The 13,546-nt window shown below is 36.7% G+C and overlaps 1 protein-coding gene across 2 annotated transcripts in view; it reads left to right on the forward strand.

The window, feature by feature from the left end:
* Window positions 1-13,546, forward strand: part of MDFIC2 (MyoD family inhibitor domain containing 2) — a 113,888-nt gene that overhangs the window by 14,515 nt on the left and 85,827 nt on the right. The gene's annotated exons all lie outside the window — the stretch shown is intronic.

The following is a 13,546-nucleotide window of genomic DNA, read 5'->3' on the forward strand; positions in this document are numbered from 1 at the left end:
AATATACTACTATTAAATCCCTAAATTCCGTAGGCTAACAACCATTAAGAAGCTACTCTCAGATCACCAGATTCTAGGGCAAATTACCAAGTCTGAGTTCTCAACTCAATTCATCACTTGCTCTCTAGAAGAAGAATGTAAGGTTTGCTTAAGTCTCTTAAGGACATCAGTCTCATCTTGAAGTCCCCTAGCAACTAGGAGAAATAACTTGTTTTCATCACTCCACAGGTTAACAATGCTAATTAGAAATCAAATTTACTTTTTGAAAACTCTGAAAAGGGAAAAGTGACATGGTTAAAAAATAAATAATTATATATTACATATATATGTTCATATATCTAACATATGTATATATTTATGGAACAAAATATTTTATTCCATTCTTCTCTCTGCCTTTCTAACACAATACAATTCTTGACTAGATTCTCTAAGACTGTAACAGAGTATTTTATTATGAGATATAAATAACACTTCATGTATTCACAATCAATGTACATTGATATACCAGTGTGTGTATATGTGTGTATATATATATATATATACATATATATATACGATAAGGGAGAGGTGGTAGAAAAGGAAACTATCATAAGTAAACATAAAATAAAGCAAAAATGTTAAGTATTAGATTGTTAATTGCTCAAGGACAAAGGTGTATTACTTCTTACTTCAATAACTGGGAATCCAGATAGCCCCTAAAACATAGCAGATGCTCAACAAATGATATGAATAAATGAATGAATATATAAATATATTCCAAAGATGATATGATATTCATAAGTAGGAAAGGACATATCTAGAATTCAGAGAGACTGGGGATGTGGCTGGGTTACACATCATAAGTAAAGTTTTAATAGGAAGTAGTATTACAAGCTCCACTACTCTTGCCTGGAAAATCCCATGGACGGAGGAGCCTGGTGGGCTGCAGTCCAGGGGGTCGCTAAGTCGGACACGACTGAAGTGACGTAGCAGCAGCAGCATTACAAGCTGATGGAATATGATGGTCCAAAGTGGAGTCAGAGAAGTCTGAGTTGTTCAGAGAACAGTAGCTAAGTTTCGCTGGGTCAAGGGTATGTGTATGACAGAAAGAAATAAACACTGGCTCTATCATGAAAGACTTTCAATGCTAGACTGAAGAGCATACACAGAAATTTCTAGGGCAAAAAGAAGCTATCAAAGACATCTGGGATAGGGGATGGGAAGGCGAACAGGATCTAGAGATGGGAGAAAACTCTGTGCTTTAGAAAACATTTGTGATTTGAGGACGTTAATGTAAATAGACTGAAGGGTAGAAAGAGAGGTGAAGGGTGGAATAGAGTGACTAGGTAGAAGCTTGTTGCAACCACAGATGAGAAAGAATGATTTGTGAATTGAGTTACTGGTTGCCAAAACAACGGAAACAGACTGACAAGGAAGACAGTGGTAGACCCAACATCTTTGCCATGGACTAGACGTTAGAGCATAAGAGACAGAGTGGGTGTCAGAGATACTAGAAATCCTCTAGTATTTAAACTGCAGTCTGTGTGTGTCTGTGTGTCTGTGTGTCTGTGTCCTTATGTAAGTAATCTGTTTATTTCAGAAAAATTAGAAAACACAAATAGCAAAAAAATTACTCCAAATCGTAACACCCAGAGGTAGCCACTGCACATCTTTTCTTTTTCTCTTTTATATGTGTACCACACAATACTTGGTAAATATAATGAAATATGATTATGTAGTATATTTAATAATGTGTTTTTTTTAATTAATTTTTTTTATTTAATTTTAAAATCTTTAATTCTTACATGTGTTCCCAAACATGAAACCCCCTCCCACCTCCCTCCCCATAATATCTCTCTGGGTCATCATTATTTAATAATGTGTTTTCTGATTCATAAATGAACATCAATACCTTTCCAGGTTGATAAATATAAATTTACAGCATCATACCAATGGCTATATATATTGTATGCTGGGCTGTGCTACACTCAGTCACTTCATCATGTCCAATTCTCTGTGATCCCATAGACTGTAGCCCGCCGGGCTCCTCTGTCCCTGAGATTCTTCAGGCAAGAATAGTAGAGTGGGCTGCCATTTCCTCTTCCAGGGGATCTTCCTGACCCAAGGATTGAATCCATGTCTCTTGCATCTCTTGAATTAGCAGGTGGATTATTTATCACTGAGCCACCTGGGAAGCCTAGCTATACACACAGTGCTTCATTATTGAAATAATAATATATACATCAGCATTTCCTTGCTTTCAGATATTTAGGTTATTTCTTTTTCTTTCTTTTTTTTTTTTTTGCTTTTAAATCTCAAAAGAATACAATATCTATTGGGATTTCCTTTTAAATGGACTAACCAGAGTACTTTGTATAGTCCTCAAACCTTACCTTTGGCTGTCAGGGAACACTATACTCTATATACTCTATATACTATATAATATACTGCATATCAGTGCTTCACTTTATGTTCTTAAAACAGCCATGCACAGAAGAGTGTGAAGGTCAGAGAAGTTTTTAAAATGTTCACAGATAAGAGCCCCAGATCTTAAGCTCAACATGCTGATCTCTAATCCAGTGCTTTCTCCATCACAGACTCTGCTCTCAAATACACTTTAAGATAGATAACCAATAATCCCTCACCATCACTCATTAGGACAATTAAAACTAAAGGAAACTGAAATGTTTGGGAAAGTCTTGTGGGTAATGTATCTTTAAACCTCTAATTCATTTAGTTGGATTCTCTACATACCTGTCTTCAGCACAGACATAGTGATTTAAGTGGGAAAGAGGACTTAGTTATGACATTAGGCAAAGATTCAGAAGCTGACTTATCTACAGATTGCAATGATTAAATAGTTCAGAATGAAGCACAACACTGTAATATTGCCACATTCACATTTAAGAGATAAAAGTTGGAAGTTCAGCTCACATAATATCCAGTCATTTAAGACACAAGAGAGTTAATCATTTTAATATCTTCCCATTGATGTTGGCTAAGCAAATAAAAAACATTGCTGATGGAGGAGGGAAGTGGAAATCTCACTTTGTTTGCTGATCTTTGTGAAACAAACACTTGAAAAATAAAACATATCACATCAAAGTGGGGAGGGGGGAATAATTCCAGTGGCAGAATCAACCATGATCAGATTAAGAAATAGCAATATATTTTTGTATGGCTAATAAACAGATCAAAAACCTGCAAAACTAAGGATGTTTGGATCCAAAATCTAACTTTAATTTTCAAATATCCCTATCTGGTCTTAACATCTCTCCAGAAAGAAAATTACATTAAACATAGCCCTGCTTTCTCATATTCAGCGAGTAGCATCCCATTGTCAGTCTTGGATGTGACCTTAATTTTTCTTCTTGTAGTTAGAATTTTTCAAAAATTGTCTCCTTAAATCTTTATATAGTAGTAAATGATTTTAGCAAAGAATAAAAGGCATCATTCTGTAATAAAAGCCTGACGCCAGAAACAAACATAATGTATTTCAAATAGGCATTATGGATACTTCATCCATTGTCTTTTTCATTTGCAAATTCAATTTGATTATACTTTGGTGATCAGAAGCCTGCTAGTTTACAATAATAATATTTTTTAGTTAAAATAATAAAGCTAACTTTTTAGGTAATCAAACAGCGCTTAACAAACTACCTGAATTCCTACCATCTGACCCACAAAAAGAAAACAACAACAATAACAAAATGCTTAAGGAACGATTTTAATTTCTCACTTCACATAGTAAAGGAAACTAGGAAGTTTCACGCAACTCAAAGAATTCTGATTATACAAATACACTTCCTGCTCCACAAGGCACCTAGACATAAGAAATGAAAACCATTCTTGTTTCTGTCTAATCAGTTGAAACTATGGCAATTATATGAAATTGGCATTAGTAATAAGAGAAGCTAATTGAATAACTTGGGGTTAAGCAGAAGTAGAGTCTAATTACATCCCTCTAGTGGCTCAGATACCTGAACTGTTAATTTTCACCAAGTCATCTAGTCTTTGTGGTCTGAAGCAATTTTCATACTGCTGCTGCTGCTAAGTCGCTTCAGGCGTGTCCGACTCTGTGTGACCCCATAGATGGCAGCCCACCAGGCTCCCCCGTCCCTGGGATTCTCCAGGCAAGAACACTGGAGTGGGTTGCCATTTCCTTCTCCAATGCATGAAAGTGAAAAGTGAAAGTGAAGTCGCTCAGTCATGTCCGACTCTTAGCAACCCCATGGACTGCAGCCTACCAGGCTCCTCCGCCCATGGGATTTTCCAGGCAAGAGTACTAGAGTGGGGTGCCATTGCCTTCTTTGAATTTTCATACAACCTCTATCTAAACTTTGTAGGCTCTTTGGTTCTTTTGCTTTGTGTTTTGTAAGGACTCATTTTACAATAACCAACTACTCAGAGGGAAACAAAATATCTGTACAATTATTAAGACTGTACAATATTAAATTCAACAAAGAGAGTAATGTACTTAAATGTAAATTTAGCTTGTTCTCTTTTTTAAAACTAAGCAGAGATTAGGGAGAAATAGCTTCGTATCATTTCAGATTTTCGTAAGGAATAATATATATACTAATTAGTCAATCAGCAACCACTGGCAAAATCATGATATACTGGGGGTGGGGGTAGAGGGGGTATCTGATCAAAGCCTTGCAATAGGCTGGACCAGAGAAGCAGATCATAGTATACTTATTAACTATGTGAAAGAAGTTACTTGAAGTGTAATGAGAAAATATAAAATGGCCTTTAACACAGAAAGACGATTATTAGATTTGCTTTTTTTTTTTTTAAAGGCCACTATGTTTTTTCCTTTTTTTAAAAAATTGGAAGATAATTGGTTTACAATGTTGTGCTGGTTTCTGCCATACAGCAATGCAAATCAGGTATAGGTAAACATATATGCCCTGCCTCTTGAACCTCCCTCCCACCCTATCCCCCATTCCAGCCCCCAAGGTTGTCACAGAGCTCCTTGGGTTACACAGCAGCTTCCTACTAGCTATCTATTTTACACACAGTGGTATGTATAAGTCATTGCTACTCTGGCTGCAGTGTGGATGTGAGAGGCTTCATAGTAGCTCATGTAGAGATGTTTTAAATGACACTATGAATGAGAAAATACATCTTGATAATTTGCTGAAAATTACAGTTATCAGGACTTCCTGGTAACTTGGTCCTACAGATGAAGGAGACAAAGGTCAAGGACAGTATCTCAGTTGCTGGGTCAATTACCAAGGTCCTTGCTCAGTTGGAAACACAGGAACCGTGGTGTGTACTTCATTTGGTGTGAGTTACATAACTAAACATTTTTCTTTTTAAAATTACCTTATTTGGAGAAGTACGTCCACCAATGTCAGGGTGTTAGCAGTGTTGGGTTCTATTAATAGAAATGGAAGTTGAGTATTTCTTAGACTGCAGACACTAAAATGTAGTGCATCACATTTTCGAGTAGTTTCTGGATGCTAAAGTTAATAGGGAGGAAGCAGTATATTTAGAGTTCTTTCAGTTACTAAGTTGGAGAGATAACAAGCGGAAGATCTGGAGAAGGAAAAGAAGCATAGGGTTTAAATGAAGATCCTTGGATTCATATATTTTAAACTTCAAGTTTATAGGCATTGGAAGAGGAATCTAGGGTTGTGCTGTGCTTAGTCACTCAGTCATGTCCAACTCTTTGTGACACCATGGACTGTAGCCCACCAGGCTCCTCTGTCCATGGGATTCTCCAAGCAAGAATATTGGAGTGGCTTGCCATGCCTTCCTCCAGGAGACTTTCCCAACCCAGGGATTGAACCCAGGTCTCCCACATTGCAGGCAGATTCTTTACTATCTGAACCACAAGAGAAGCCCAATCTGAGGTTAGTAATGGGTATACAAAATTTATTTATTTTCTCTTCACGTTAATACAAAGTAAAGAAAGTATCTTGATAAGTAAAGCTTTCACCCTTTCCCCATCAGTAAAAATGCTGCTACTTAGAATGAATGATAAGATGTAAAAGAGATCTAGAGTTCTGTTGATGTATTCAACAAGTTGACTCACACATTAGACATAGTCATAATGGGGTAAATAGAGGTTATGAGGTTTGCAAATCAAGCCTGTGTCTATTTTTACACATAATGTAACTTTGTTATTTCCATCAAGATGAAAGAATATAATGAGCAGGTATGGGAAGCAAAAAGAAAATAAATGTGGGACAAGTGTTTTTACCAAATCATACTTAGTTTCATTAATTAAAGCCTCTATCAACAACAAAGACACAACACTTTTGCCTCAGATAGTCAGTATGAATCAAAGGATACCATGATCAAAAATACAGAACTTTAAAAACATTTCCATTGCATAATTTATACCTTTGGGGATGATGCCATCAAGAGTAAAGTCTTTGGAACCACAATGACCTGTATCTAACATCAGGTTCTACTCCTAATTAAATGGTGAATTTAGGCAAATCAGTTAACATCACTGAGTTTCAGTTTCCAAAGCTATAAATCAAAAATCATAAAGGCTGTTGCAGCAGATACAGTAGATTGCCTGCCCAATATCCATTTTCCATCTCTTCTTAAGGAACCTCAATTTTGTTCAGAACTGAACAAAATTTCAGCTTGTTTCTAGCTTGAGCTTCATCCAACCCAGCATTCCGCATGATGTTCTCTGTATATAAGTTAAATAAGCAGGATGACAATATACAGCATTGACATATAAGCTGAAATCAAAATTACAAGAGAAATATCAACCTCAGATATGCAGATGATACCACTCTAATGGCAGAAAGTAAAGAGGGACCAAAGAGCCTCTTGATAAGGGTGAAAGAGGAAAGTGAAAAAGCTGGCTTAAGACTTGACATTCAAAAAACTAAGATCATGGCATCCAGTCCCATCACTTCATGGGTAATAGATGGGGAAAAAGGGGAAACTGGCAGATTTTCTTTTCCTGGGCTCCAAAATCACTGCAGAGGGTTACTGCAGCCACAAAATGAAAAGACGCTTGCTCTTTGGAAGAAAAGCTATTTGCCAACAAAGGTCCATATAGTCAGAGCTATGGTTTTTCCAGTAGTCATGTATGGATATGAGACTTGGACCATAAAAAAGGATGAGTGCCAAAGAAGTGATGCTTTTAAATTGTGATGCTGGAGAAGACTCTTGAGAGTCCCTTGGACAGCAAGGAGATCAAACCAGTCAATCCTAAAAGAAATCAGTCTTGACTATTCAATGGAAGGACTGATGCTGAGACTGAAATTATAATACTTTAGCTACTCTATGCAAAGAGCTGACTCATTGGAGAAGACTCTCATGCTAAGAAAAATCAAAGGCAAAAGCAGAAGAGGGTGACAGAGGATATGATGGTTGGATGGCATCACTGACTCGATGAACATGAGTTTAAGCAAACTCCGGGAGATAGTGAAGGGCAGGGAAGCCTAGCGTGCTGCAGTCCATGGGGTCTCAAAGAGCTGGACACCACTTAGCGACTGAATAACAACACCTGCTTCAGTGCAGCCATGCATTTCAAGGGAGGCTAGCTCTGTCAAAAGTCCCTGAAGTGAAATGAATTCTGATTGGTTTAACTCTAACACCAAACAATCATGGTGACCCTGTTTTCCCTTGCCAGTAACAGTTTTAGACAATAGTGTGTGAACTAATTCAGGACAATGAGACATTAATCTGCTGGAGATTTCTGGTATAGGCTTTTGTCTTGTTTTATTTTGTGTAAGGAGAACTGAGTTGATTGTTTTGTTTATTTATTCATTTTTATTTAGATTTATTTGGATCCTAAGAAATCTTATGAGAAAAGTTCTTCTTACTTTTGGATGCTGTCAAGTCTTTATGTGATGCATGAAAGTGGGAAGCCACCTTATAATCATAAAGGAAAGTCAGGCTAATTATAAAGCTGCACATCCGACCTAAATTAACACGGGGAAAAAAAGGAAACAAAAATCTGTGTTCTTATGTGGGTTGTCTGAGCCACTGATTTAATCAACCCTTGAGCCAGTCTACTTCTAAAACTGACGTGAAAGAAATAAATTATCTTGGATTTTAGGCAAGTTTGAGTTAGAATTGTCTGTTATTTTCAGCTGATGGCTACTTTGCAGAATGAATAATAAGTGAAAGTACTGAATACCCAATAATAACTGCTATTATACTTTAAACTTTTTTCTCATAATCACCTTTTAAGCCTCTTTCTCTCTTTTCCTAACACTTTTGAAAGAAACAGGGAATGTGTGGTTTCTTAGTCCTTTCTATATTCCCCAACATACCTTCAACAGTGTTTGTCAACAAAAAGGGCTTATAAATATTGTGAAATAGAATAGAATCAAATGACATAGAATTGAATCAAAGCATTTTCATTCATTGTACTAAAAAGGTCTATTAATGAACTAGAGTGGACAGATTTTGTTAGCAAAAAAGGGTATGTTTTATAAAGAATAGTATGAGGAAAATCAATGTACATTTTATTCTAAAGAATGATATCTTTTTCACTCTAAAGAGAAATATAAATTTCCGTGAACCAAGTTTTAAATGCTAGAACAATACCTGTTCTGAACAAGTGACATTTCTAAAGCACTGAAGAAGAAACTCAGATGAGAAAACTTAGAACATGAAAATGTCTTTATGAAAGCAAGCTGTACTTGTTTTCAATTATCAATTGATAAACTTACCAATTTTAATAAAAATATTAAAAATTCATTCAACTGTTGCCCAAAGTACCATCCTTGATCTTATATTCATATTCCTGAGTGACAGCTTATGCTTTTAATGTTTCTCTACACCATCTTTCATCAGACAACTCCACTTTTTTTCCTGGCTCTAAGAGTCTCTTTAGGCTCAACGTGTAACACAAAAATTAAGTAATAAAATAGAAAACAGCACAGTTAATTGTACCAATTAGCAAATATAAGCAGGTTCATAAGCAGGCCTTTTTCCTCCCCTTTTCTTTTCAGTAAGAGTCAGATATTCATTCCTCTTTTTTTTCTTTCTTAAGCCTGTCTGGATGAATATTAGTGTCATAAAAAAACTGTTATTTCTAGTAGAATCAAGTATTGCATTGAAAAGAGAAAATAGGAAGAAAAGGATGAGGCCTATCAGGAAAATCTTATTTGGGGACAAATACCAAGCTAACATCATTTTATATCACTGTAACACCCAACTAAACTTCTCACTATGCTAAGTCGCTTCAGTCGTGTCCGACTCTGTGTGACCCCATAGATGACAGCCCATCAGGATCCCCCGTCCCTGGGATTCTCCAGGCAAGAACACTGGAGTGGGTTGCCATTTCCTTCTCCAATGCATGAAAGTGAAAACTGAAAGTTAAGTTGCTCAGTCGTGTCCAACTCTTCACGACCCCATGGACTGCAGCCCACGAGCCTCCTCCATCCATGGGATTTTCCAAGCAAGAGTACTGGAGTGGGTTGCCATTGCCTTCTCCTAAACTTCTCACCAAACTCTAACAAAACTTTAGAATTCCTTTGAATAATAAATAAAGGCAACACCATAATAATTTGTACTGGAAACAACTGTGACTATAATAAAAACAGAAATCATGGATATTTTCACATCACCTTAAAGTTGTTACCGATATTTCAAAATGTTATTTTTATGTCATGATTAGTTATCCAATTTCTGGATCTTTTGGAGTTTATTGGGCTTCCCAGGTGGCATTAGCGGTCAAGAATCCTTCTGCCAAAGCAGCAGACATAAAAGATGCAGGTTCAATCCCTGGGTTGGGAAGATCTCCTAGAGGAGGAAATGGCATCCAACTCTAGTATTCTTGCCAGGAGAATCTCACAGTCAGAGGAGCCTGGTGGTCTATAGTCCATAGGGTTGCAAAGAGTCAGACACAACTGAGCATCTGAGCACAGCACATCAAGTTTATTTGATGAAGAGATACATATATTACTTTATCAACAATTTTAAAATATTTTGATAACTATATGTAGCTGGTTTCCTGGATTTTATTCTATGCATTTAAAACATGATTCTGGAAACTGGTTATTAGCCTTCACCAAGTTTCCATGGCTTCAAAAAACAATATTAAGGACACCTGAACTAAGGAAATGCAAATGAGCAGAACATGTTCAGAAATGTAAAAAGTAAGGAGAGGGGCAGAGTCTAAGTCAGCTAAGACTAAATCTCTGCCCCTCCCATTGTACAATACGCTATATATTTCTTAACACAAATCAAAGTTGACTGCACTTCCTACAAACAGTTTTTACTTCTGCAAAAAAGATAAATTCTTAAGTTTTCATAAATCAATTATCCATATATTTCTCCTATTGGATAATTTTAAACCAAAAATATTCTAAGCTTATTTTGGAAAAGTTGATAATATTGAACTTATACCCACCAGAGTAGTTCTGCCATCAGAAGAAAATTTTGCATACAATTTCTACATTTTAATTGCAATTCCAGTGTGTGACTATGAAATGAAAAATAATTATTTTTTATCTATAATTTATCTGCAAATTATAGATAACACATGTATATATATATATATATATACAGATATAGATGCCATATATACATCATCAAATATCTGGTTTTCAATGTCTAAACATTGTTAAAGAGAACATTTCATTAGCTAAAGTACTGAAAATGAATTTTGACTTTATTAATATCAAATTTTAAGGTGGTATAACAGTGCTGCTGCTCAAAGAGAAGACAATCCATCCCAATACAAGAATCCATATATTAAAAAAATATGTAAAAATACATAACAATATGAAACACTCCTACACATAAAAGAAATCACAAGTCTATGAACTTTACTCAATGTCTCTCAAATTAAAAGAGCCGGACAAATAGAGCTTGAATTTCATCTACGCAATTGCTTCCAGATTCACCTTTATTATTGTTAAGTGATTAACAGTAAAATAATAGCAATTGCATTTACTAGGTGTCGGGCACACTGATTGCAGCTATAGCTATAAAAGAAACAGGGCAAGCCCAAAAACTACACTCAGAGATTCTGGTCTGGTAAAGCAGATATTATATAACATAAATAATCAGTTAAACATAATCGCTAATATTATGAAGGAAAATTGTAGGGTGTATTCTCTCACTTAATTCTTAACAACAACGATGTGAGATAGGTCATATTTTAATTTCATGAAAAGAAGCTTAAATTCAGAGACATAGAATAACATCCCATGTCATAAGGGGGCCACAGAGGTAAGACTATAACAGAAGAAGTAGAAACATACAAACTTAATTGTAGAGTATTAGCCAACTCTTTGGAAAAGACCCTGATGCTGGGAGAGATTGAAAACAAAAGGAGAAGACGGAGACAGAAGATGAGATGGGTAGAAAGTGTCACTAACTCAACAGACATGACTTTGAATAAACTCCCGGAGATAGTGAAGGACAGGGAAGCCTGGAGTGCTGCAGTCCGTGGGGTCAGAGAGAGACTTGGTGACTAAACAACAACAGCAACGTTTAACTTCCTGAGGGAAGAGAATCATTATTATTCAGCTCTGAAACGGTCACGTCTTGTATATGATAGATAAAACTTAACAAATGAATGACAAAAAATAAATCATTGAACAAAACTTAAGTAAGAGACTGGAGAAGGAAATGGCAACCCACTCCAGTATTCTTGCCTGGAGAATCCCATGGACAGAGGAGCTTGGTGGGCTACAATCCACGGGTCGCAAAGAGTTGGACACAAGTGAGCGACTTCACTTCACTTAAGTAAGAGATCGAGAATGGGAGAATAGAAATTATTACATTTCTACATTATGCCAAGAAGCCAAAGACAAGATCTGTAGACTATATATTTTGGAAGAAGGCTAAGTTCACCTTTGGTTAAAACAAAGCGGTACTATTCTAGTGAGTGATGTTTGTAATGGAGGAAGCCGTGCATGCTTGAGAACAGAGGTATACAAGAAATCTCGGCAACTCCCTCTTATTTTTGTTTTACCTAAAAACACTCTAAAAAATTGTCTTAACACAGACATAGAGAACAAACCTATGGACACCAAGAGGGTGGGGAGGCGGGATGAAATAGGAGATTGGGATTGACATATATACACTATTGATACTATATGTAAACTATGTAAGTAATGAGCACCTACTGTATAGCACAGGTAAGTCTATTCAATGCTCTGTGGTGATCTAAATGGAAAGGAAATCCAAAAAAGAGGGGATATGTATACATATCTGTATAGCTGATACACTTTGCTGTCCAGGAGAAACAAACACAACATTGTGAGACAACTATACTCAAATCAAAATTAATGTAGAGAAATTTAAAAGAAAATCTTAAAATTTAAAGGACCAAAAAATTGTCTTTAAAGTTTTTCCACCAATAAAAAATGAAAATAAACACTGGAGACAATGTGGAGAATAGGGAACCCTCTTGCCCTGCCTGTGCGAATGTAAATTGATTCAAGCACTATGGAGAACAGTATGGAAGCTCCTTAAAGAACTAGACACAAAACTACCATATGACCCAGCAATCCTACTACTGGGCAAAACCATAATTCAAAAAGACACATGTACTCCCAATGTTTATAGCACATCTATTCACAATAGATAGGACATGGAAGCAACATAGATGTCCATCAAAAGGTGAATGGATAAAGAAGCTGTAGTACATGTATACAAAGGAATGTTATTCAGCCATAAAAAGGAACTCATCTGAGTCAGTCCTAGTGAGGAGGATGAAACTAGAGACTGTAATACAGAGGAGAGTAAGTCAGAAAGAGAAAAATAAATTTTGCATATTAATGCATACATATGGAATCTAGAAGATGGTACTGATGAACCTATTTGCAGGGCAGGAGTATAGACACAGATATATACAGAGAATCGACTTTGGACACAGAGGGGGATGTAGAGGGTGGGACGAATTGAGAGAGTAGCAATGAAACATTCTAGGCAAGAGTACTTGAGTGGGTTGCCATTTCCTTCTCCAGGGAATCTTCCCGACCCAGGGATCAAACCCAGGTCTCCCACATTGTAGACAGATGCTTTACCATCTGAGCCACCAGGGAAGTCCAACATATACATTGCCGAATGTAAAACAGATCACTAATGGAAAGCAGCTATGCATACCACAGGGAGCTCAACCCAGGGCTCTGTGACAACCTAGAGGGGTAGGGGATGGCGGGGGCGGGGTGGGGGATGATTCGTGTTGTTGCATGGCAGAAGCCAACACGATACAGTAAAACAATTATCATTCAATTAAAAATAAATTTCAAAAATGAGTAACTAGGCAAGGGAAATACTATGTATCATTTAACACCTGATGAGCATCTATTATAAAGGTAACAGACACACTGATCTTGAGCTCTTTGGTTTCTAACTGGTGGTCAGTGACTCCTAGGAAGGCTGTGCTGAAGAGGATTCTGAATGAGGTAAGGGTAGCAGCTAAGTACCAGAGGGGAGAATGAAAGGATGTTTGCCAAAGATTTGCCATTCTTGGCTACTGATGTCGCAATACTGTGCTAAAGGAACTGTCCTTCCTCAGGAGAATCTCAGAGTGTAGTGGGAGATAAGGTTAAAGAATGAGAAAAAGGGTTTCCCTGGTGGTCCAGTGGTTAAGAATCTGCCTGCCAATGCAGGAGACACAGGT

This window comes from Capricornis sumatraensis, chromosome 10 (genome assembly GCF_032405125.1).
Source record: "Capricornis sumatraensis isolate serow.1 chromosome 10, serow.2, whole genome shotgun sequence".
NCBI classification, from domain to species: Eukaryota; Metazoa; Chordata; class Mammalia; order Artiodactyla; family Bovidae; genus Capricornis; species Capricornis sumatraensis.